The sequence below is a fragment of the Grampus griseus genome, assembly GCF_964374135.1.
Source record: "Grampus griseus genome assembly, chromosome: 17".
NCBI classification, from domain to species: domain Eukaryota; kingdom Metazoa; phylum Chordata; class Mammalia; order Artiodactyla; family Delphinidae; genus Grampus; species Grampus griseus.
In genome coordinates this window covers 77,495,609-77,516,345 of record NC_139011.1, presented here as the reverse complement: position 1 = coordinate 77,516,345, position 20,737 = coordinate 77,495,609, and the positions used below count along the sequence as shown (strand labels likewise).

General features: G+C 43.8%; 1 pseudogene across 1 annotated transcript; it reads left to right on the top strand.

The window, feature by feature from the left end:
* The first annotated feature begins 432 nt into the window (after positions 1 to 432).
* On the top strand, positions 433 to 1,234 carry LOC309835283 (signal peptidase complex subunit 2-like; annotated as a pseudogene). Its single transcript has one exon. The product of its transcript is annotated as a signal peptidase complex subunit 2-like (transcript).
* Positions 1,235 to 20,737: the final 19,503 nt, after the last annotated feature.

The window sequence follows — 20,737 nt, the reverse complement described above, 5'->3', positions numbered from 1 at the left end:
TTAAAACAATTTTGAAAAAGAAGGAGAAGGTGGGACGAATCAGTCTACCCAGTTTTAAGCTTATTATGTAGTTACAGTAATCAAGACTGAATAGTTTCGGTGAAGGATAAACACTAGAGTCAGTGGAAGAGATTAGAGGATGAGGTAATAGCCCCACACAAAGACACCCAACTGATTTTTAGCAAGGGTGCAAAAGTGATGCAGTGAAGGAAGGAAAGCCTTTTCAACCAATGGCGTTGGAGCAATTAGACACCCATAAGGAAAAAACCTCATGGTCTAGAGTTGCACTAAGAGTTCTCACATGTGAAAAACTGATCCATAAAAGAAAAAAAAAGGTAAATCAAAGTTTAAAATTTTTGCTTTGCAGGAGACCCTGTTAAGGCAATGAAAAGGGGACGAGTAGGAGGGGAGGGAGACGCAGAGGCAAGCAAGATGGCAGTGACAGCTGCACAGTGCGGGAGAACCGGTGGTGGCAGTAGTAGGGCTGGCGGTGGCCAGCTGTGGGACAGGCAGTAGCCATAGCAGCTTGCTGGATAAGTGGAAGATTGATGATAAGCCTGTAAAAATTGACAAATGGGATGGGTCCGCTGTGAAAAATTCTTTGGATGACTCTGCCAAAAAGGTACTTCTGGAAAAGTACAGGTATGTGGAGAATTGCGGTCTCACTGACCGTCGCCTCACCGTCTGTAGCATCTCCTGTTTCTTCGCTGTAGTGGCTTTGATTTGGGACTATATGCACCCCTTTCCCGAGTCCAAACCTGTTTTGGCTTTGTGCGTTATATCCTATTTTGTGATGATGGGGATCCTGACCGTTTATCCCTCATATAAGGAGAAGAGCATCTTTCTCGTGGCCCCAAGGAAAGATCCCACAGGGGTGGATCCTGATGACATTTGGCAACTGTCGTCCAGTCTCAAAAGGTTCAATGACAAATACACTCTGAAGCTGACCTTCATCAGTGGAAGAACAAAGGAGCAAAGGGAAGCCAAGTTCACCAAGTCCATTGCCAAGTTTTTTGACCACAGCGGGACACTGGTCATGGATGCGTATGAGCCTGAAATAGCCAGGCTTCATGACAGTCATGCCACTGTAAGCAAAATAAAACAGCCACTTCTAAAAGCAGCCATCTTTTGGCTGGATCACGCTGAGTTAAAGGGTGAGGGAGAAAGAATCAGAGAACTTAATATGGATAAAGTAAGAAATGTAAAAAGTGTCCATTTTGTCTTGAAATTTTAGTCCATTCTGGATAAATATAATTTTCTAGCTCAGTTATGATAAGTTGTAGCTCTGATATCTAGCTATAGCCTCTTTAGTCTGCTGATTGCATTGTTTTGATTTGCTTTTCTGGAAAAGCAGTTTTGCTAAAAGCTGTACAGACTTTCTCCTCCATACCTAGCAGTACTTTATATGGTATAGCTTTGTGCCATGCAGCATTTGAAGACTCAGTTTTTAAAACTGCTAACCTGTTGCTGACTTTATTGTGTTAATTCCCATTTCAACAGCTGTTTCCCTTAATTCAGGATACAACTTCCTGTGCATGACAGTTTTCCTTCACATACCATTTTTGTGGGTGTGTATATATCTGACTTGGGGAGAATTGGGGGGAAAAAACCATAGATTTTTAATTTGTTTAAAAGAGACTTTCTGCCTGTTACATTTTGTGCTCTTAATCAATTAAAGAAGCCAATGGCATTTTTAGTTTTATCTTGTCTGTTTTCCACTAGTATATCCCTGTTGATTTGCTTGTGCCCTTTATTAACTGTCATTTTCTAAAATTTTTTTCAATAAAACGAAAGGAGATGTGAAAAAAAAAAAGACAAAGAAAAGATAAGCTACAGACTGAAAAGATACTTGCAAACCGTATATCTGTTAAAGGACTAACATCTAGACTCTATAGAGAACTCTCAAACTCAACAGAAAAAAACAAACAAAAAATCCAAATAGAAAACGCAAATCCCATGAAGAGACATTTTATTGAAGACGATATATATGGAGAGCAAGTAAGGACATAAAAGGTGTTCAACATCACTAGCCATTAAGACTACAATGACATATCACTGCACAGTTGTTAGAATAATTAAAATTAAAAAACAGTGACAATACCAAATGCTGGTGAGGACACAGAGAAACTGGATCTCTCTTACATTGCTGGTGGGAATGTAAAATGCTCCAGTCGTGTTGGAAATCAGTTTGACAGTTTGCTAAAAAAAAAGACAAAACTAGACATGCACTTCCCATATGACCCAGTAATTGCTCTTCTGGACATTTATTTATGAGAAATTAAAACTATGTCCAAACAAAACCATATATATATATATATATTTTTTTTTTTTTTTTTTTTTTTTGCGGTACGTGGGCCTCTCACTGTTGTGGCCTCTCCCGTTGTGGAGCACAGGCTCCGGACGCACAGGCTCAGCGGCCATGGCTCACGGGCCCAGCCGCTCCGCGGCATGTGGGATCTTCCCAGACTGGGGCATGAACCCGTGTCCCCTGCATCGGCAGGCGGACTCTCAACCACTGCGCCACCAGGGAAGCCCAAAAACCCATATATTCTTGTTCATAGCAGCTTTATTTGAAATAGCTCCAAACTGGAAACAACAAAAATGTCCTACACTAGGTGAAGAGTTAAACAAACCCGTTCCATGGAATACCAACCTGCAATACAAAAGAATGCACACAGGGCTTCCCTGGTGGCGCAGTGGTTGAGAGTCCACCTGCCGATGCAGGGGACACGGGTTCATGCCCCGGTCTGGGAGGATCCCACATGCCGCGGAGCGGCTGAGCCTGTGGGCCATGGCTGCTGGGCCTGCGCGTCTGGAGCCTGTGCTCCGCAACGGGAGAGGCCACAACAGTGAGAGGCCCACGTACAGAAAAAAAAAAAAAAAGAATGCACACAAATTAAAAGAAATGGAACAACTTGGAAACATCTCAAGGACATTATGCCAAGTAAGTAAAATCCAGTATAAAAAAGCCACTGTGTTATTTCCTGTAAGGTTCCATTTGTATAACGTTCTCACAATGACGAAACTATGGAGCTGGAGAACAAATTAATGCCGGGGCTTGGGATGCTGGCGAGGAGGGAAATGAGTGTGACCACAGAGGGTGCCACACGGGAGAACTTTGTGGATAGATTAGTTGCATATCTTGACTGTGGTGGTGATGACATGAATCTACACATGCAAAAACGGGACAGGGTCATCCCCACACTTCACACCAATGTCAGCTTCCTAGTTTTGATATCATACTCTACGCAGGAGGTAACCAGTGGTGGGGGTCACTGAGTGAAGGTACGCAGGTCCTCTCTGTGCTAGCTTTGCAATTTCTTACAAATCAATAAATATTTCAAAACAAAAAGTTTAAAAAAAAAATCCTAATCTGGCTCTGAGGTTCTAAGGAAGTCGCTGTATATTTGACACCCTGAGTCACAGAATCAAGGAGCCCTTTAAGTTCATGTGATCTTTTTACTGAGAAGCCTTCTAGGTTCTGATACCCTTGCCTTAGGAGTGATCGATAAAGTCCTACTTGTGCCGAAGAGTTTGGGAACCTCTGTTTCTTCATCATTTTAAAATTCAGAAGAAAGCAACAATGGATACTTTTAGTCTTCTATAAATAAAACACTTCCTCTTTCTTTTAATGGAGACAGATGGATTGAGTCCCTGCTGAATGGCCATTAAGGGAAGCTCTGTCTGGTATATCTCTAGCTGCTCAGAAGATGATAAACGATTCTGGAGCTAATACCATCTAATAGACATTTTTCTCAAAGCACTCCATTATTTTATGTTAAAAAATTCCTGAAAAGCCATGCATTAATCCCAGATTTAATAGTAATTAAACTGAAATTAATTTAGTTTTTGTTTTAGGATTAGTATAACTAAGGGAAGCTTATTTTTTACACACTTCAAGCTTTTCTTATGATGCACAGCTAAATGGTACTTGGCAAGTCTCTCTGTTTCACATTCTTCAATATCGTTTGGTGCCACTTTCCGGTGCCGGTGGAGGGTGCAGCCCAAATCATAAACCTGAAGAAGACCTTACACATCACCCGGCCCAGAGGGCTTGAAACGATGGCCAACACGTGTTCAGTCTTGGAACATGACTATTTTTTATTGGAGTTCGAATATCTTTTGACTGAGCACAAGATATCCCACCGGCCACAGCCCAAACCAGGCTCTCTGGGTCACCTCCATTTTCCCAGGATACATCCCCTGCTGGGAATTTGCATGTGAGACTCTTCTTCCTTGTGTATCACTCACATAGGTGAAGAAACAGAGAACAGAGGCCAGAGGATTTACGTTATCAAGGTCACATAGCTAATTCACTGCATAGCTGGACCTTGCCTCAGGCTTTCTGCTCCTCATGTACTCCACTGTCCTGGACAGGCATTAACCCCACAGGCATTAAAAAAAAAAACAAAAAACAGGTCCTGGGGAGACAGCCAGAAACCCCAAAGGTACAGAAGAATTTCTCTGTGTGTCCAGCAATGCTCAAACTGGCAGCCAGCAGGGATCCAGGCCAAGTTCAAAGTGATCTCCTGTCGCATAACGTGGATCAGACTCTACTGCTAGAAACAGCTCTCTCTCCCCGCCCCACTCCCAGTCCAAATTGATTTTGTGCTTCCTGTTTTTCTGGGCTTGACAAAGAAAGCAGAAGTAACATGCTGTCAGTGGAGCGTTGCCAAAAAAACCAAGTGGCCTTTAGAAAAAATCACTTGCTTCAAATTTCCAACAGCAGTTCAAAGTCTCCTTTCAAGCAGACACTGCATTATGCTAATAATATGCTAAATCATTAAGGTCTTCCGGTTTGTCTATTGATTGTTTAAGTAGAACGTCATGACGGAGAGGTATTGGTGCTATAGAAGCGTCAACCCGCCCTGGGTGCGTTCCTCAGCAGGCAACTCTGGTCTACATGTCACACTAACTCTGAGGTATTGCATGTCATAAGCCATTTCCTCGTACACCGAGATGGTCTTTTGGGAACATTGACATTCTAGAAAACTTGAGAAAATATGGGCCACATCAAACATAATATTAATAATTATGTATCATTTATTGAGTGGATTCCCTGAGCTAGAAACAGTGTTGGGAATTTTACCTGTAACATGGCTAAGATGCCAAAGCTATCCATAGGGATTATTGTCTCCTTTGTACATTTGGTGGAATTGAGACTCAGAAAGGTGAAGTTGCTCTGCTAAACTCCCTCGGCTGCTCATGGCCATTATCAGGATCTGGGCCAGACCCCGGGTGAGAGGAGGTCCGTGTCCACTTAGGAATAACTCAGGTTTCCCGGACCAGCTCTCTCTCTCTCTTGGACCTCGGGGGTATGGAGACAGGGAGTTACCAGTCTGGGGTCTTCAACTTCCAGTAAAGCGAGTTGTCCTCCAGTTGGTGACCAGGTAAGGGAACACTGGAGGCAGAGTGGGAATGGGTGCGGCACCACGGGGCCCCCCGTGAAGTGGTAACAAACATGTAATTCAGACACACACCTGGCATCACCCAGAGCCCTGTGCACACGTATTGGTGATGCGGGCACACCTACCTCTAGTGCAAGTCTCCTGGGAGCCGGCAGAGGGGAGGTGTGTGTGCGGGGGATGGAAAAACCTGGGATTGGCAGTGTGTACATGTCATTGCCAACTCCCTAACTACCCCTTCCTCCCACCCTTCCCCCCCGGTAATCAGAAGTTCCTTCTCTAAGTCTGTGAGTCTGGTTCTGTTTTGTAAATAAGTTCATTTGTATCCTTTTTTTTAGATTCTGCATATAAATGGTATCATATGATATTTGTCTTTCTCTGTCTGACTTACTTCGCTCAGTATGATCATCTCTAGGTCCATCCATGTTGCTGCAAATGGCATTATTTCATTCTTTTTAATGGCTGAGTAATATTCCATCGTATATATGTACATCACGCTGCTATATTTAAAATGGACAACCAACAGGGACCTACTGTATAGCACAGGGAACTCCCCTCAGTATTATGTAACAACCTAAATGGGAAAATTAATTTGAAAAATGATACCTGTAAATGTATGATGGAATCACTTTGCTGTACACCTGAAACTAAAACAACATTGTTAGTCAACTATACTCCAATATAAAAAAAAAACAAAAAAACTGGGATTAGGAGGCTTACTTGGACACCTAGTAAATAGAATTTCCAAAGCCATAGATCATTTTTAAAAGGCTAAATAAATTACAGAGTGGTTTTCAAGTTGAGATCCGTGGCGATGTCTTAACAGACAGGATGCTGAAGAAAGGGGTCAGGTTGGAGACTGGACTTGAAACAGAGCCACGCTGGGTCCCCGACCTCTACAAGCAGAGCAGTGCTGATGGCTCTTTGCACATGGAGACAAAGTGCAAGCTTCGTCCTTTAAGGGGAGTGCTCCTTGGGGGACAAGCTCTGAAGTAGTTGAGTTGGCCTGAAATATTTGGAAACAAATCACAGATTAAGTAAAGACACATTCAGAATTTTCTCATTTATTTGTATCCTTGAACCACTCCGATCCCTTTCTCTCTGTCTCTGTCTCTGTCTCTGTCTCTGCCTGTGTCTCTGTCTCTGCCTGTGTCTCTGTCTCTGTCTCTGCCTCTGCCTGTGTCTCTGTCTCTGTCTCTGCCTCTGTCTCTGTCTCTGCCTCTGCCTGTGTCTCTGCCTCTGTCTCTGCCTCTGTCTCTGTCTCTGCCTCTGCCTGTGTCTCTGTCTCTGTCTCTCCTGTTAATTTGATCCTACCACTCACCCCGGCTACGAACCTCCTTCTACATTTCGCCGCCTTCGCAGAGCACAGCACACTGGGACCATTACTCCATCTCCGTTCACACATCTCATAGATCAGCTTTCTGTCAGACAAAGGGACGACCTTTGTATTCCACCCAGTAATTAATAGCGACATTCTTTCAGGCATCAGGGACTAATAGTTTTCTTACTGCCTTTTCTAGAATATTATGCTCTGAGCTTCAAAGAGCCTCTCTCATTTTTATGTTATTTTTCATCTTTAATACCTCTTTCTCATCCAGGTCTTCACCCATGAATCCTCCTTATGCAAGGCTCGTTCTTTCTGCATGAAAGTCCGCTCTCTCTCCTGCTTCTACCCCAACCTGTTCTGTTACTATGCTCTGGGCTCTGTTCAAAGTCTTTCTAAAATATCGGTTTCCTATTCTTTCCTTCTTTCTTTCCTCATAACACGAGTTACCTAAGCATTTAGAAATAAAATTTCAAGATTTTTCCCCAGAATTGACTCTCATGAGCTATTTTCCCTAGAAAAGAACAAAGTACCATCAAAATTAGATAGAAGAACCTAGCGTTGTTTTTCCTCCAGTTCAAGAAACCTTTGGTTGCGTGCCTCCCACTTGCTAAGTCACGTGCGGGGCACACAGAGTCGCTCAACGCAATCAATCTCTCAGCGCCAGAGACTGTCCCATCACACCTCTTCGGGCTCACTCTCCACAACCTTCTTCCTGGGCTCCCTCCGGCTCAGCACAGAAACTTCCTCTCTCACTTTAAAAGAAAACCAAAACAACAAATACATCCTGAACCACTACCGTCCCCAGAGACAGCTGATGCGCTCAGCTTCACAGCCAACCTTTAAAAAATGATGCATTGCTTTCCTGTCTCCGCCCCTCCATCGCTTATTCAGTGTCCTAATCTATTGCAACCTCACCCATCTGTTGCAGGTCGACCCATTCAGCTCCTACTTTTAAAAATACAGAACCTACCATTCAAAATCCACTCTAATTATTCACTCTGCACGTACACCTGTTTATAAGGCTGTTTTCCTTACCAGACTGCGCCCCATGAGAACCAGGATTATGTTTTACTTACGTTAAATCATGTTAAATTGCTATCTAAATTGCTATTAACTGTTTTTAACTTACAAAAACAGCAAGTAGGGTTCAATCTATTAATACTATCTCTGTATCCTCAGCACCAAATATAGTACGTGGTGCAAAGTTTAGGTTCAATAAATACTCAATAACTGAATTAATACATAAAAAGTCCATGCTTTATGGAGTTATTGAACTGTTTTGCAAACTTTTAACTGACATTGATCTCTCAGAATTTATCTCCTCGTAAATGATTTGTTCTCTAGAGCTTCAAGAATCAAAACATATTTTACTGAGAGAAAAAAGTTGTCTATATACTTACAGGCTCTAATATATTATAAATATAATATACATATATTCATAGACATATACTGAAAGTGTATAGGAAGCCATGTTATAGATCTCTGAAATAAAACATGTAATTTGTAACTGCTACTATATTACAATCATTAAAGTTGTAGTAAAAATTTGAAACTCATGCTACTTCTTTGTGAAAATTGTTTCAACTTTCATTTGGGTGTTACTTTAAAATAAAAAGATGATGCCATGTTTTAGAAGTAGATTCCTGAGATATAGTTAGAGCAATAGCCTATTTTTGTTTTCTTATCACTTAACAATATTTAAGTGTCAGGAGACACTGATTTCTAGCCATTTTCCTAACTTGGGGAATTGACTTCACCTTAAAAATGTCATCTTCAGAAGTAGTAGAGACACAGAAACTTTCTCTCTAATCAGAAACAGATCCTGAAAAAGACAGGAGGTAGTCTACTTCTCATTCTCTCTAGGAATGCATTTCATTTTTCCTTTGTCTTTGAATTAATAACATTTTCCCAGTTCTTTTTCCAATGGCTTGATCACCATCCTGGAAGCTTTTGTTGTTGTTATTCTTGTGATTTTTGTCCTGGAGGCTGTTGAACTGGGAACACTGCATCACATTACCTTGTATAGTAGCATATCAAATGTATCCTTTAAGTAAGCAGGAATTGTTGAAGGAAAAGTATCCAGCAGAGATCTCTGGAGAAATGGCAGGCTTTATGCAGGTGGGAAAATCATTGCCCGGGTAAGGAAGCAAGTCTCCTCGTGGGATTCCACTCCTGCTTACGCCAGAAAGATCCAGAAGGGTAATAGAATGAACCCTCCCTGCTGTGCATCCCTGAGGTGGGAAGCACAGTCCCAAGTGGATTTCTTTGTACATCTGTGAAACGGTGCGAGAAGTGTAGTCTCCTAGCAAAAGGAGACTTCGGATAAGGGGGAAGGAAACTAAGCATTATTACACAGATACTGCATCTTATACACCTGTACATATCCACTCGTACATAATGTTGGGTGAAATGACGTAACCCAGGTTCGAAGTGGGTTTTACCCATCAAATGGCCAGGCTAACGTTCAAAAATGCTTATAATCATGCAAATTTCACCTTCACAAAAGGTACGATGATTCTGATTCATTTCAAAGGAAAGAAAGAACCCAACTTCCTAAAGGGTAAAATGTTTATGGAAAACTATATGGTGGAAAAATGAAAGAGTTTGAGCCAGATGAGGTAGATGAGAGTTGAATGCAGTGACTTTGGGCAAATGGCCTGAGTCCTGGGCTGTGGCTTTCTCAGATGGAAACAGAAATAACAATTCTTGCTTCTCAGAGTTATTGAGAGCATTGAAAGCATTGAACATTTGAAAGTGTTCTGCTAATGTAAAATGTGAAACAGATGCTAACTATCTTAACTTCTCCTTCCTGGGGAAGGTGTTAGCAGTCTTTGCATAAGTGCCTGCCTCTTGGCACCCTGAAAGCTGCCTGTTCTCTTCTCCCTGGACCTTGAAAGAAGGGGAGGCAAAGCACAAAGAGTGGGGCTGGAGAGTCAGAAAGACCTTAGTTCAAATCACGGCTCCATCACTGAGGAACAGGTGCATCCTTGGGAAGTTGCCTACGGGGGGCTGCAAGACAGCGTGTGTAGGGTTTAGGTGACCTGGCTCTGTACTTTCAGTTTCATCTCTATTTCATCTCTATCACGTAGCAGTCTTGTGGCCTTGGGGAAGTTGTCCAATCTCAATTGACACTTCTATCAAATGGGGATAGAGAAGAATATTTCTCATCGTATTGAGAGGAATAATAATAAAGGTGAATATTTATCAGTTCGTGTTTTGGGAGTGTGAAATAGAATACGGACAGGCAGACCCTTGCGTTACGCTGAGATGGCCTGAGAACACTGCCTGCCTAAAGCCAGCACACAGAGAAGGAACTTGGACAAGCTATTTAAGTAAATGCTCCTTCCCTTGTGTTGCCTGTGAGTTAGTTATTAAAACACTACCCCTGAAGGAGACACGTAGGAGAGAGCTCATTTATGCTTCTGAAGTGAATAAATAAGTTTGATCCTTAAAGCTCACCAGACAATCTGGTGTGTAGGGAGCTTGGGAGGACTTTCAGCAAATACGCAAACTTCCCCATCTCCCCCATCTGTGAGAAAAACAGTCACATGAAGGGTCGGACATTTCCAGAAAGCTCACCAGGCTAATTCCCACACTGCGTGGGCTACCTACAAAATGGGCATAGAGAGGAACAAGGCTTTTAAAGATACTCACCTCTAGACGCCTAAACGTGAGTCGTCTTCAGTGACCCCTGGACTGCCTTCATAGATAACATTACGTTGTCAGGACACTAGACAGAAGTCCCAGTGATTGTAAACCCTGCGGATCCTTCTCAGTCCCCAGGAAAACGGCAGGAGATGAGGTTTTCTTCTCAAACAATGGGATAGAAAGACAATTACCATCATGGAGCTCAATTCTGCTATTTGGGACCCAAAGGGACGGTTTTATGGTATTCATGAAGGAGAGATGGCATCACCCCCAGACCAGTGACAGGCAGCAACATACTGCTCTGTTCAGGATGGAGGGTGAAGCCCGAGAGAGAGATGGTTTGTGGTAGAAAGAACTGGAACGGCAAGCCATCTCCCACCTGGAGGCCCAGTTCTGCTTTTCCATGTCATCCAAGGCCAGGGGATGAAATTAAGCCAGGACTTTAACACTGTCCATACATAGAGTAATGTCAATATAAATTTAAATTTCCATCGTCTGATCAATTTTTAGTCATACTGGTTAATTCTTTGACTCCCTCTGAGGACTGTAGAGAAATGAATGTTACAAGACACATACAAAGCTTGTCCCCTCTCAGACTGTCCTTTTGCTCAGCCCTGCCTGCTGGGTCCCCTCTGAGGCCTGGGGTGATCTGGGGATCTCTGGCTCAGTAGCTGGAGTTTGCATCAGCTCCCACTGGAATCAGACCAGTTCTCGCAGTGGATTTCAGCCACCACGTCATTTCTACAAGATGTTAAAAGTGCCAAAGCCCAGAGTCTAACGGACTTCTGCAGTAGCCGACCCCCCATGTGCATCAAAGAACCTCGTATAGTAGTGTCTCCCCAGCAAAGGGGCTCTTCCCAGGACCCCACCTGTGCCACCTTCCAGAGCTGCTGCCCTTGTCAGCTGGACACAGAGACAGTGCCAGAGGAGGTGGACATAGAGACAGTGCCGGAGGAGCAAGGACAAGATAGAGAAAAGGGAAGAGAGAAAAGGAGAGATGCATTTTAGTCTCTGTCTATATCAGTTATCAAGATTCGATCATCAGTGAATTTTATGTTATTATTTTACTCTATTCTATTCTATTCTATTTTTTTTCCCGGGAGAAGTTCTTTTGTAAAATTTACCCATCATATTCGTTAGTAAAATTTATGGTATTCTTTTTTTAATTAAAGATTTTTTAATTGAAATATAGTTGTTTCACAATATTGTGTTAGTTTCAGGTGTACTGCAAAGTGATTCGGTTGTGTATATATTCTTTTCCATTATAGGTGATTACAAGATACTGAATATAGTCCCTTGAGTTGTTCAGTAAATCCCTGTTGTTTATCTATTTTATATCTAGTGGTGTGTATCTATTAATCCCATACTCCTAATTCATCCCCACCCCCGTCCCCTTTGGTGACCATAAATTTGTTTTCTATGTCTGTGAGTCTGTTTCTGTTTTGTAAATTTGTTCATTTTAAGTGCATTTGGGAGACGTTTCCCCCAAATAGGTTAACTGCAGAGATATTCCCACGACTAGGCAGACTGCCTTCTGTGAGGAGAGAGTCCTCAGAAACACTGTTTTTCTGACTAAACTTGAGAAACTTTAAATGCAGGTAACGCTAGCCCTGGGGTCTCCCCCAAGCCCTTTTTATCCTCTTCAGCATCTTAATAAATATTTAAAGAACACTTCTTTAACCTTTCTCTTTGGCTTCTGCACTCCTGATACCCTAATCCTGAACTGAGAGAGACCTCTGGTCCAGGACAATCTTTCTGCCTGTCTGCATTTGGAACAGAAAGTTCTCCAAGCTGTGCCCATGGATCTGCATTTCCTGGGAAAGGAGGGAGGGAGGACGGAAGAGGAGGGAACGTGCTTTCCTTCACCGTGTCCCACCCGAGACTTGCAGGCGTGCGTGGCCCCAGGGAGACCGTCCTCTAACCAGATGGGATGCACTGCTCCCATGGTCCACCAGCTTGAGGTCCCTAAACAGGCTGCTTTGTCCCACCTGTGAACCAGCCTTCTCACCAAAGCTGTCGTCTCCTGAATAAAGGTGCGTCAGTGGGTCGGGAAGTCGCCTGGGTCTCCTGAGGGACCCTGCCTCCTGGGAACACGTTGGGCCGAGGTTTGCAGAGCAAAGCCAGATGCTCATTCTGAGGGAAAGGGGCTTGGGCAGGATCCCACATCCTTGCTGGGGTGGGCTGACCCAGCCACAGCCCAATAAACTCCCGGGAAAAATTAATGCAGTAAGACGCTAAAGGCAAAAGTGTATTTTATATTATTAAATAGCTCCAGCTTTAGCCTTGAGTTTCTATCTGGACTCATCCTCATGGACCTGCGTGGTGTGAGCTAGGCCAGGGAGGGTAGTTTCATAGCCTGCATCCTGACAAGACACCCACAAGACACCGAGAGTCCCTCAGGACCCAGTGAAGGCCTCAGCATCCTTGTCTCTGGCACGTGAGAGGACACCTACTTACAGTCTTGCACTAGGTTAAGAACAGACCTGAGAAGCCTGTTCCTTGTTTCCTTTTTCCTTCTTGTTCTAAGGTGGGCAGGGGTCATAATAAGGGAGATCTCTCCTTTCCTAATGACAGGCGTGCTAAGCCCCTTCACAAACTTGGAAGAGAATTATTAATTTTTAAAAATAGGAATACAAGAGGCCTAAGGGCCACCAAACAATGTTTCAAGTAGAAACAAGACTTTTAAACATTTTATCCCAAACTGTGACCTCCTAGGTCTTTACCCATATTGGGGTGGAGTTGAGGGGAAGGGTTGTGGCGGGAGAGGTCCAGGAATTAGAGCTTCCTTTTGCATTCGAATGTGTAACTAATAGTATGTATTTGTGTTGTCATCATTACCTTAAAAATTATGATTATGACCTTCATTTTATGGATTAGGAAACCTAGGCTGAGAGACACACAGTTGCCGTCTTGAGGTCACAGGGCCAGTGAGAGTCAGAGCTGAACGGGAAAGTGCCCACGACACCAGTCCCTTGCTTCGCCCCGTTCCCAGATAATCCCCTGGGCAAGATGACAGGGGGTCGGCAGTTTGTGGCTCCTGGTAGGGCTGGCCTTTATGGTAGACCTAGGCGGTGTGGCTGATGAGCTAATGGAAACCCCACTTTTTCACCACCCCACTCAACCCCAGTACCCAGGGGCCTGGGACTCTACAGTAAAAGATTTACAGTTTTGGAGCAATCATTACTTTCACTGGGCATTTTTTTTAAAATCAAAACACCCCTGAAAAGGACAAGCATCTTCCATCACTCCTTCAGGAGATGGCTTTCCTGTGGCACGACTGACCCCAGCTTTATAAAAACACAAGCCACTTGCTTGGAAAGGAAGGAGAGTGTCTCCTGAAAAGGCAGAAAGGAGGTATAGAGTTTACAGCTGGGAGGAAAGAGCTTCCCCTTCACCCCTTGTGCTGAGAGACTGCTCTTTCCTTGTGTGAGGGTGAGCACAGGGGAAAGATGATTCGTGGGTCCTACTGAGTCCAGAAGACTAGGTTTGAGCTCTCCTTTCCCATGGTGGGGAGTGCGCAGTCCTCCCAGAAAAAACGAGGGACTTTCAGAAGGCAGATTTCCAAGTTTACTGAGTGAGTTTAACCTGTTTTTCTGGTGCCTCACAGTTATTTAAAGTGTTAACAAATCTTATTTTTATATTGATTATCTTGGCAGAAGGTTCATTATGAACACTGATAAGCTTGAAATTCAAGAAAAAAACCCAGCTCAGTATCTTTCACTATTTATAGAAAGGAAGGACGGAAGGCAGTGAGAAACCAGAGCTGCCTCTGCTGCTGAAATCATCTTAATTCCCAGGAGGCAAAAGGCCTGGATGCAGTATAACTGGCTGTCCAGTTAAGGTGTATACAGGTGATGCTAAAGATACAGGTAATGATGGTGATGTCCACAAGACTATCTGGAAAAGAAAACTCATCTAAACCTCTGCTACTCCCCAGTCTGAGGACCATTCAGACCCTTGGAAGGAGGAAATGTGTTTTGATAAGTCTGTCACATTAACTTAATAAGCGTTACTCAGACACATCATTCTCCTCATTTTCTGATATAAAGGAAATCTTTGTAATACTTGATATTTATGTCAGTTACATTTTTCCCGCTTGAAGACTCAGGGCATCGGCTGCTGAATTGCCTGCTTGAGTGTAGGTAAAGGAACAGCCTGGATAAAAAGTGTGAGGCTCTGGTGTTGAGTTAGGCTATCGTGGTGGTCGGTGAGTGTTCACCCTGTCCCTCGGGGTTAGACTCTCCCATCTTTTAATACCTGTTCTAGCTGCACCAGAACTGATCTGTCCTTACGACCTGTGCTATTCTCTGATAGTTACTCAGGTCTCTGAGGGTTTTCTTTTCTCCCTCCCACCTTACATTGCTAATCAGTTCCAAAATCCTTCAAGATTTTCTCTTCTAACAAGAAATGTTTACTTTGACGACCACATTTGCAGATTATATCTCCCAAAATAGATTTCTGAAGAAGGAGGAAAGAGAGACAAAGGCTAGTGAAGGGCTCCTTACCCCCCTAAATATATTTTGAAATGTCAAAACCCCAATGGACCAGCTCCGGAAGGAAGGAAGGAACACAGGGAACATGAGGGGGTCTGATGGAGGCCGTGGGAGAGCACAGGTGATGGGACAGGGCCAGGGTCTTTTACCCGAAGGAGAAACTTGAGCTTCCCGTTCTGACAATAAAGACAACAGTCACCTGCCCTGCTTTCGGCAGAATGTCTTATATCAGCTATCATCACTGGAAGAGCCGTGCTTCTTTTTCTTGTCTGTAAATTTATAATGCTCTAGAATAAAGATTTGAATTTGAAATTCATTGCCATCTCTTTCCTAACAGATTCTGAGAAATCATCTTACATTTTCAAAGTGAAAAGAGGGAGGAGCCTTAGCAACATGACAAAATCCCAAGCACTTATCTTACTTTATGCTTTTCTACTACCGGGCAACAATCATAGTGAAATATCTGAATGTGTTGAACACCTTCTTAAACTTCAGTTCCAACCATGCCATTCCCCTGCCCCAAACCCTTCAAACCGAAATTCAAATCCCTTCACACAGGGCTCAGCCTCCCTTTTTGGCTTCTTCTTTCATATCTGAACTACAAGACTTTACCGTTTCTCAAGTTCACTCCTGCCCTCCCCCTCCCTGCCAAAAAAAATGTAAAATCTTCGTCTGTCAAAATTCTGCTAATTAGGAGGTTGGGATTCACGTATACACAACTGCTATATATAAAATAGATCACCAACAAGGACTTACTGTATAGCAGAGGGAACTATACTCAATATTTTGTAATAACCTATAAGGGAAGAGAATCTGAAGAATATATATATATATATATATATGCAAAACTGAATCACTATACTGTACATCTGAAACTAACATGATATTGTAAATCAACTATACTTCAATAAAAAAAAAATCCTACTAATTCTTGAAGGTCTGTCTCCAAATCACTTCTTGATTCCTTCTCCTTGATGCAAACTCTCCCTCCTTCTAACCCCTCCTCACATTTGTGTATGTGTGTGTGTGTGTGTGTGTGTGTGTGTGTGTGTGTGTGTGTGTACTCCTTCCATCCTGCCCTGTGTTATGAACCGCGTCACTTGGTGTCCTCTGCAGCCTCCAGTGCTGTAGTGTAGTGTCACACAGCTTTGGTGACACTACATGACCGTTTGCTGAGTCCTTTTGTCAAATTATAACTGGGTGATGACCTCGTCCCTCTTCAGAGTGAAGAATTATCCGTTGATAACTTGGAAAGTACATTGCTCCTATTTAAAGATGAGACTATTAACTCCAAGCGAACACGGAAAGCATCCTCCATCCATTTCTTTGGTGCAGTCACAAACCTGGACCAGCCAAGATCTCAATTTTTAATGTTCTGACTTCTCGATGTTTTAATAGCCCCGTCTCTTTCTATTTTAAAGGCTGAGACATTCCATATTAAAACAAAGAATCTGGGACAGCTAGAGAGAATTGAATTGGGGTATAATGGGAAAGGACTTGGTAAGTTCTCCTCAAGGAAAATGTAACTGAATTGGAGTCACCCCAGATATCTACCAGTGTCTTTTATATTCAAAGAGACTGCCACTGCCTGTGTTGCTAAATGTGTGAGGAGGACAGCTGAAAAGACCAGGGTGACCAGCTGTCCCTTCTGCAGCGCATTTGAATGAAGCCTGTTCGTTCTTACTTAGCAGCTGTAGATGCTGTTTGCTGAGCGTGTTGCTATTTGTGATTCTGCCTTGTTCATAAAGAAGGAAAAGAAGAGAAGGAGAGAAGTCAGGCCACCTCCGGTAGCTCCCATGTCCAGCTGCTCTCTGCCCACCTTCCCCAGCTTGAGATGGTTGAACAGCACATATTCGCATCTTTTGTTCCCCATGTCGGTTCACTTCATTGCATCCATTATTTATTGAATCCACAGTCGCGCAGTAGCCTCACCTCTGGAGCAGCAGAGGAGTCGCAAGGAAGGTTACAGTACAGCCAGTTCGCTGGCTGCATTCCAAGGTTTCATTTCTTTTTTTTGCTCCCATCTAGAGGTTTATTAATGGTATTGGCTCCCAGGTAGCACTGGTTAACATGCCCAGAACGATGCACTTGGTGAGGTAAACCCAAGCCTCCCCCGATGCATGGCTGTGACCCAGCAACCCACTGCCACTTAGACCCGCGGCCTGACACTCCTTTCTCCCCAGCCCAGCCCCACCAGGGACACGGCGCCGCCTTCTTCTTCTTTTTTTTTTTTTTTTTGCGGTACGCGGGCCTCTCACTGTTGTGGCCTCTCCCGTTGCGGAGCACAGGCTCCGGACGCGCAGGCTCAGCGGCCATGGCTCACGGGCTCAGCCGCTCCGCGGCATGTGGGATCTTCCCGGTCCGGGGCACGAACCCGTGTCCCCTGCATCGGCAGGCGGACTCCCAACCACTGCGCCACCAGGGAAGCCCTACGGCGCCTTCTTGATCAGAGTGCTGGGATCTGCCCATTGGACATTTTGCCCCCGAGCAGAGTGTGATGACTACTAGGGTCTTAACTGGTGAAGGGAACCTCTGGTTTTATGCAGATGCATGCATAACATCCCTTTCCCATGGGCCTGCTCTCCTTCATTGTGTGACCGGCCACCTGGACACAATTTCTTGCATAATCCTCCAGGCTCTAGACTTCTATGCCTCTGGCCTACATTCACTGACATTAAAGACCATGGCTCCTACCTGCCAGGGTCCTCCTGTGTTGCTAGAAAACTTTGTTCCTTTGTGTCCACTCTCTTTTAGCCAGACTGCTTTAATGTCCCCTGCTGAGACCTCCATGTACAGCTTCAACATTTCCTCATCTTTCAGGGATGTCCTAGGAGCAAACAAGGACTTGCTAGTATTTCCCGCTAAACAACGTTCAGCGGACACCATACTGAAATATACATGCAACTTATAAGCCGCACGTGGTCTAACTGGTATAAACACACAAGATCCTCCAAAGTCAATCCCAGTTCCTCTCCTCCCCCTGGGACAGGCACTGGGGTGTTAGGGTCACAGGTGTGATGCTGGAGACTCGTGACCCAAGCTCATCGTTGGGTGAGGTCCCTTGTGAGCTCACGTCCTGTGGAAGCCGGTCACTGTCTCTCTCTCCTTCAGTTAAACTATCTGTACCATGAGAGTTATAGTAGTGTCCACGTTATAGCGTTGCTATGTACAAATTACACAAATATATATAAATAAAGCTATGAAAAATTCTCGTTCATGTAAACAGTGCTGTATATAGCTTATGACGGTCTACAAAACCTATGAAATCCAAGCTTCAGAGTATTTTAACTGGCCAGGATCTTGCCAACAATGGAGATTTGACTGATGAATTCCTTCGCTCATGTTTCGATGATCCATCTTGCCTGTCCTGGCTGTGAGCATCAGGGTTTGAAATCCTTATCTTTCTTCAGCAGCTTAAAGGTCATGGAAAAAATATGTAGATTGTTTAGGCGTCCTCTTCTACCCATAAAAGATTAGAAGCTACTCTTAAAAGATTAGAAGCTGGCTAACTTTGGGAACCAATCTCTATGTCTACAGTAGTCTTTCCTACAACATGAGCATGCAGAAAGCCATGCGTTTCCAGCAAATTTCAGTGAACATTTATAAATGCACTTAAATATGCTTGAGTCTACTGCTTTCTTCATGTGTTTTGTCGTAAGTCAAAGCAATGAATTACATGTCAGCATTTCTCCTTGGAATGGTAGTAGAAAAGTATATTTCTTATATTTTATGAACACAAATCAACTAGACTGTCAGGACCACTTAGGCCAAGAAAACAACCATTCGTGTTTATTAAATAACAGAACTATGCTTAAATGTTAATGTAGAATGAGCTGATTCTGTACAAGTGAGAGGAATACACAACACTATTTTGGGGGATTAGTATTGGTACTTGTGTTAGTAGAAAATCACAGTTTAGTGGGTCTTATAAAAGACTTAAAATGGTCATAAGTTTATCAATGAAGTAACTGCAGCTCCAAGAGGTTAAGACCACAAAGCTAGTTATGTTTTCACCAAGTCCACGGACCTTCCTCCTGCACGGCCTTAATCAGCACAGTAGCCCTTGAACAGAGAATACAGCTGCTTTGAAGCGTGCGGAATGGAAATCTGGAATTGTGCGCTTACCAAAATCTGAGATATACTAGGTGAGGAAATGTAGTCCGAAGCCCAGAGGTGAGGAAGGTCTGTTCTTTAAGTCTGATCCGCTCAGAAATCTCTCTTTTTCTTGGGAAAAATTTAAAATCTCCCATGACTGGCTGTGTTATCTGGCTAGAGCATCAGGATGAACATCATTAGGCTCTAGCAACATTCTTTAACAGTGTTTCACAGTGGGAGAAGCAGCAAAATTCAAATGTAGAAATTGGTCTTGTTGTTAATTTGAGCTGATTCACTAAGCTGCTGTTTGCACGGTACTTTAAATGAGATCAAAACTCACCTTCAGAGTTTTGAGAATTGTCCTCATAATCCCTATCGTATCCACTAACTAACTTTCTTCAATGATCTGAAAGCTTTATATTTTAGCTTTCAGGGTGGGGTATGGTGATAATAATAAATACCTCTCAGGCAGTATTTCCCTACGAGCCTCAGGCTCACAGTAAGAATAAAAACACAGCGAGTCTTTATCTCTAGCGGAATGTTTAGCGTATTAAAATATTTTGTCACTTGAGTATTCTCCCCCTATAGCTTATGATTATTTTCTTTTTTAAGGTAGAAAATACAGAAATGTTCAGGAAGAAAAGACAGTTCCTTTTTTGCAATAGGTCTGTACACACACCTTGTGTTTTGTCTTGGAACGGAACCGTCTTATAATTTGCATTTTTTTTTCTTTTTTTGCGGTACGCGGGCCTCTTATTGCTGTGGCCTCTCCCGTTGCGGAGCACAGGCTCCGGACGCGCAGGCTCAGCGGCCAGGGCTCACGGGCCCCGCCGCTCCGCGGCATGTGGGATCTTCCCGGACCGGGGCACGAACCCGTGTTCCCTGCATCGGCAGGCGAACTCCCAACCACTGCGCCACCAGGGAAGCCCGTAGCTTGTATATTCTTAATCTACTGATATACCTCCATCTCTGTCTCTAGGCTTTCTACCTCTTTTCACTATGTTAAATTACCTGGATCAAGAATCCTTTGATTACAAAAGATAGAGTCTTGACTCAGATGAGCTCAACCGGCAAAAAGGAAATTTGTTTGGGCTCTTAGGAAGCTCAGCAGTGGATCTTGGCCTCAGGCAAGGCTGAATCTAGAAGCAAACAACACTGTCAGCATTTCTCTCTTTCTTGCTCTCTCTCCTCTTTCCCATAATTTCTTCTGATTCTCTCTTCCTGCAGATGTGCTTACTCTGTTTGGGGCAGCTAGAAGGCAAGACAGAACCTCAGATTCACAACTTTCCAATGTCTCCACTTAGCATTATTTGTATGAAGAGACTTCCTCTGTTCCCAGGCCAAATGACATTCCAGGGAGTGGATTCTGATGTCAGGTCCCCAAGCATGGATTAATAACTGTCGCCAAAGGGATGGGTTACTCTCACAGGTCCAGCCCTGGTCACATGCCCGCCCTTCAGGTGGAGGTTGAGACTGGGACACTGGGTCAGAGCCCTGAGGAACGAGAAGGAGTTCTGGAAACGGAGGGGGTTATAATCAGAAGAAAGAGGGGCGAATCGGCCAGACAGACCAAAAACGGCAGCTACCCTGTGGCTTCAGCTACTCCAGCAGGGATAGGCTGAAAGCAACTCCCAGGACTCACACAGGCACGATTTGCTGCTGACTAACCCCACGCTGAGGAAACGCCACCACCACTACTTCAGCACCGGGGATGCTCTTGAACCTTCGTCCCTAATATGAGTCTCCCACCCTCCCCTCTGCCACGGGTG